The sequence below is a fragment of the Apium graveolens genome, chromosome 4 (genome assembly GCF_009905375.1).
Source record: "Apium graveolens cultivar Ventura chromosome 4, ASM990537v1, whole genome shotgun sequence".
In the NCBI taxonomy this organism is placed as follows: Eukaryota; Viridiplantae; Streptophyta; class Magnoliopsida; order Apiales; family Apiaceae; genus Apium; species Apium graveolens.
This window is the reverse complement of record NC_133650.1, coordinates 298,673,513-298,678,885: the sequence shown is the minus strand read 5'-3', so window position 1 is coordinate 298,678,885 and position 5,373 is coordinate 298,673,513. Positions and strand designations below refer to the sequence as shown.

At 42.1% G+C, this 5,373-nt stretch overlaps 1 non-coding gene across 1 annotated transcript; it reads left to right on the top strand.

The window, feature by feature from the left end:
* The first annotated feature begins 2,243 nt into the window (after window positions 1-2,243).
* Window positions 2,244-2,350, top strand: LOC141722392 (small nucleolar RNA R71). The gene has a single exon (XR_012575413.1). It is a non-coding gene; the product is annotated as a small nucleolar RNA R71 (small nucleolar RNA).
* Window positions 2,351-5,373: the final 3,023 nt, after the last annotated feature.

Sequence of the window (5,373 nt, the reverse complement as noted above, 5' to 3'; positions counted from 1 at the left end):
GGATGAGCTCATTCTTTTCATTTGCGACCACAGTGATACCTCCTTTCTTAGGTACACATTGCACGGGGCTCACCCACGAGCTGTCAGAAATAGGATAAATGATGCCTGCATCTAGCCATTTCATAATTTCTTTCTTCACCACCTCCTTCATGATCGGGTTCAGTCTTCGCTGTTGTTCCACAGTTGGCTTACTACCTTCCTCTAACAGAATTTTATGCATACAATATGAAGGACTTATCCCCTTGATATCTGCTATGGTCCATCCTATAGCCGATTTGAATTCTCTCAAAATCCTTAAGAGCTTGTCTTCCTCACTACCTGAAAGGTCAGCTGAAATAATAACAGGTAACGTAGATGAATCACCTAAAAAAGCATACCTCAAGTGTTCAGGTAATGGTTTGAGCTCCAAGGTAGGTGCTTCCTCTATTGATGGTTTGAGCTTCCCTTCATCATTCTTAAGGTCAGAAGTACCAAGAGATTCAAATGGTATGGCGAGCTTTCGCTTCCATGGAGAAGCGTTCAGATATTGTATTTGCTCGTTGCTATCTTCATCATCGCTGTCAAAATCCCCCACTAAGGCCTTTTCCAATGCATCAGACATTAGCATGTGATCGAGTTCCGAAGTAACCGCAGAATCAATCACATCCACTTTTAAGCACTCCTCATCTTCTGTAGGGAATTTCATTGCCTTGAATACGTTGAAGGTCACATCCTGATCTTGGACCCGTATAGTAAGTTCCCCTTTTTGCACATCTATCAAGGTACGGCCAGTAGCCAAGAAAGGCCTCCCCAAGATTATGGGAATCTTCTTATCTTCCTCAAAATCCAGAATAACAAAATCAGCAGGAAAGAAGAGCTTATCCACCTTGACGAGCACATCCTCAACTATGCCCCTTGGGTAAGTAATGGAACGGTCCGCCAATTGTAGCGACATGTATGTGGGTTTTGGATCAGGCAGATCCAGCTTTTTAAAGATCGACAAGGGCATCAGATTAATGCTTGCTCCCAAATCACAAAGGCACTTGTCAAAAGTTAGATTGCCAATGGTGCAAGGAATGGTGAAGCTTCCTGGATCTTTCAGTTTTGGTGGTAACTTTTGCTGCAGAACAACGCTGCATTCTTCCGTGAGAGCAACGGTTTCAAGGTCATCCAGTTTCACCTTCCTTGAAAGAATAGTCTTCATAAACTTCGCATAACTAGGCATTTGTTCCAGAGCCTCAGCGAAAGGTATATTGATGTGAAGTTTCGTGAACACCTCCAGAAACTTCCCGAACTGTCTATCCAGCTTTTGTTGCTGTAATCTCTTAGGAAAAGGTGGTGGAGGATAGAGCTGTTTCTCCCCTGTATTAGCCTCAGGCAGAGTGTGTTCAACAGTAGTCTTCTTTGGTTCTGCCACTTTCTCCTTTTGCTTAGATTCTTCATCTCTAACTTCAGCTTCGACTTCTTTTGCCTTTTCAGCATCAGCTACTTTTCCAGACCTTAAGGTAATAGCCTTGACTTGCTCTTTAGCTTCCTTCCTGCCTGGTACTTCCGTGTCACTGGGAAGAGTGCCAGGTTGACGATTGAGCACTGCATTGGCTAATTGACCGATTTGATTTTCCAAGGTCTTGATAGAAACCGCCTGACTCTTGCACAACAGCTTAAGTTCCTCAAAATTAGCACTAGTAGGTGCAGCTGCACTTCCCTGTTGAGGATATGATTGCCTTGTAGCATACTGCTGTGGTTGCTGGAATCCAGGTGGGTTAAACTGTTTACTCACTCCTTGCTGATATGTTGGCTGAATAGCATTCTGATTATTCCCCCAGCTGAAATTTGGATGATTTCTGTTGTTAGGATGATAGGTCGCTGGCACAGGCTGCTGTCGTCGCTGATAATTATTCACATACTGAACAAATTCGGTGACAAGAGAACACTGATCCGTAGCATGAGAACCTGCACAAAGCTCATAAACCATAGCTATTTGATTAACTCCATACGTAGCCAAAGAATCAACCTTCATTGATAGCGCTTGGAGCTGGGCTGCAATAGTGGTGGCTGCATCAACTTCCAGAATACCTGCTACCTTGCCTGACGTCATCCTCTGAGTTGGGTTTTGATGCTCATTTGCAGCCATCGTCTCGATAAGATTATACGCCTCAGTATAGCTTTTAGCCCATAAGGCGCCTCCAGCTGCTGCATCGAGCATGGGCCGAGATTGGGCCCCCAAACCATTATAAAAACCAGTGATTACCATCCAATCCGGCATTCCATGATGTGGACATTTTCTCAACATTTCCTTGTAGCGTTCCCAAGCCTCGCACATAGATTCTGTAGGTTGCTGCGCAAACTGAGTAAGAGCACTCCTCATAGCAGCAGTCTTTGCCATTGGATAAAACTTCACCAGAAACTTTTGCGCAAGATCTTGCCACGTAGTGATGGACCCAGCTGGTTCAGAATGTAACCAGTCTTTAGCTTTATCCCTCAGTGAGAATGGGAAAAGCCTCAACTTGATAGCCTCATCAGTCACGCCATTATACTTAAAAGTGCTGCAGATCTCGACAAAATTCCTTATGTGCATGTTGGGGTCTTCAGTTGCCGCTCCTCCAAAAGAAACAGAATTCTGCACCATCTGAATAGTACCCGGCTTGATTTCAAAGGTGTTAGCTTGAATAGCCGGATGAAGGATGCTTGACTGAATGTCATCAATTTTAGGCCGAGAAAAATCCATAAGAGCTGGATCAGCTTGAACAATACGATCTCCCATGTTTACTGGTTCTTTCTGCTCAGTTCCTGAATCCGAATCCTCAAAATCTAACTTCTCCGGAGTATCAAGAACTTCGTCTTTCTCCTCAGCTGTATCTAAGGTCCTCTTGCGAGCACGAGAACGAGTTTGCATAAACGCTTGCTAAAGTACCTGAAACACAACCGAAAAGAGTAATTAACTACTACGTCCTAATCACTGAGTCCTAATGACCAATGATGGTAAGTACATAAACTAAACAAATACGCCGAGTCCCCGGCAGCGGCGCCAAAAACTTGTTAGGGAGAAAACATGCACTAATATTCACGCAAGTATACGCGTTCGCAAGTAATATAGAATACTTTCTACTTCGTTCCCTCAGAGACTCAGACTAAGTTATTGTCTAATTAAACTCACTCACCAATGTATGATTACTTCTCAATGTTAAGATAACACTTAAAATTGTTGATTAAATATTAATTATAATTAACTATTTAATTAACCACTTAACTAACACTTCAATTTATCAATAATAAAACACTCATGAGATCACAACTTCATTATTACTTCCTTCTATAGCCATTGTTATTACCTTTAGCATGTGACAGTGATGACATTAATCGAATAACACGAAACTGATAAAAGCCAACTTTCATTGTACTAATACCATTCTACCAAGCATCCACAATTAAGATAGAAGTTGAATAGTCATCAATTATGTTGAGTTCCTATATGTCTACAGAAATTGACAACACAACGATTTAAGCACAAGTTATCCCTTTTGATTACATAGGGCAAATAAAACTGTTAGAGTTACCCACTAATCATGCACAACGTACATGAACCTATGCTAGCATGGCAAGTTCTAAATCTCAAGATCCACCGTCGCTTCACAAGAGATTAACACCCTATCTTATATGTTCGCGACGCACATAAGACGAATACGCACAACCAATACTAGATATCATGCAATCATCACACACTAAAGTATTAAACAATTAACTAAAGAATTCCATAATAAATCCGTTGCAACCCCATGATCACGATTAGCCCATAATAGAACTTATCGCCATCATGGGTTCATATGAAATCATGATAAACAACACAAGAAAATAATAACTAAACTAATTATATTAAAACAGAGTACGTCACAAGAGTAAATAAGTCAAAGCAAGAAAACTAGCATCCAACGTTACAACGAAACAAGAATCACAAGAAAATATGCTTCCTCTTCGTTGCGGTGTGCTAAATCGGTCTTCTTCCTTATCTCCTTCGCTTCTTGCGCCAAACACAATATAAAACATAATCTCCTTCATATATCTCTATGAAAACGTCTCAAATCTACTTATATAATAGTCCCATAAAACTCAGATTACATAGAAGTTGGAAGCCAAACAGAAGTAGAAGTCTAAAATAATTCAGCTTTTTTCTCCGACCCTGCGCGGCCGCTCAGCATTTCTGCGCGGGCGCGCAAGGCTGCTGCGCGGCCGCTCAGCATTGCTGCGCGGGCGCGCAGGACCCTACTGGAAAAATTCCAGGTTTGCTCCGTTTCTTCACCGTAATCTGCCAGTTCTTTTCCTCTCGCAATGGTGAACACATGCCAAGGCTTATTCTTGATGATTCCTCCTCCGAAATGCAACTAATACCCTGAAATGCATAAACACTAGAAAAATGCATCAAATACACAAAATACTTGATTTCAAGACACCAATTTAAGCCATTTTAAGACGTTCTAAGTGGTATAAAATGCCACTTATCACTTATCACTCAAGTAATTCATTGAGGACCAAGTGAAGAAAGGAAATATGAACAAGTACTTAGTCAGGGACAATAACAACAGAGGGGAGGCGCAGAAGAGAGGGAAGAATGTAGTTAATATAGTCCTAGGAGGATCCCACTCCCCACCTCGGAGCTCGTACTTCGGCAAAGAAATCCTCTCAATCCAATCACTCCCAGATCTGGTGATATCCTTCAGCAGTAAGGACTATGAAGGAGTCAACCCTCATCACAATGCAGCTTTAGTTGTCACCTTGGACATCTTTGATAATGAAGTAAGAAGAATGCTCATAGACAATGGTTCCTCGGTAAATATTCTCTTCAAGCACAGAGTGGATCAAATGCAGTTAGGGAGCGTCCGCTCAAATGATTGCCGGGAGGATCCACTCTATGGGTTCGAACACAACTTAGTCCCGACCCAAGGGACTTTGTATCTACCTGTCATTTTTGGAACTGCTCCTAACCAAGTAACTCATGTCATAAAGTTCTATGTCATCAACACTCCTTCATCATACAATGTAATCATCGGCATATCGGCTCTAACCATGATGTAAGCGATAACTTCAATCTCCCATCTAAATATCAAGTTCCCAACCCCGACAGGAGTCGGGGAGATAAAAGGAGATTATGGAGTTGCTGAAACATGTTATAGCCAGGGGTTAGTGATGGTAGAAAGCCACCAGGACAACAAAAGGAAGGCCACAGTCCTTCGCAAATAACTAAGCATCAAGAAGCACCGACCCCGGACAAGGGAAGAAATAACAAAAGAGGTGCAACTAATTGAATCAAGTCCAAACCAAGAAGCAAACACGCCAAGTCTGTAAGGACCGGCAAGCAACCAAGTAATGGTAGTCGACAAGGAAAATCAGGTCCTGGAC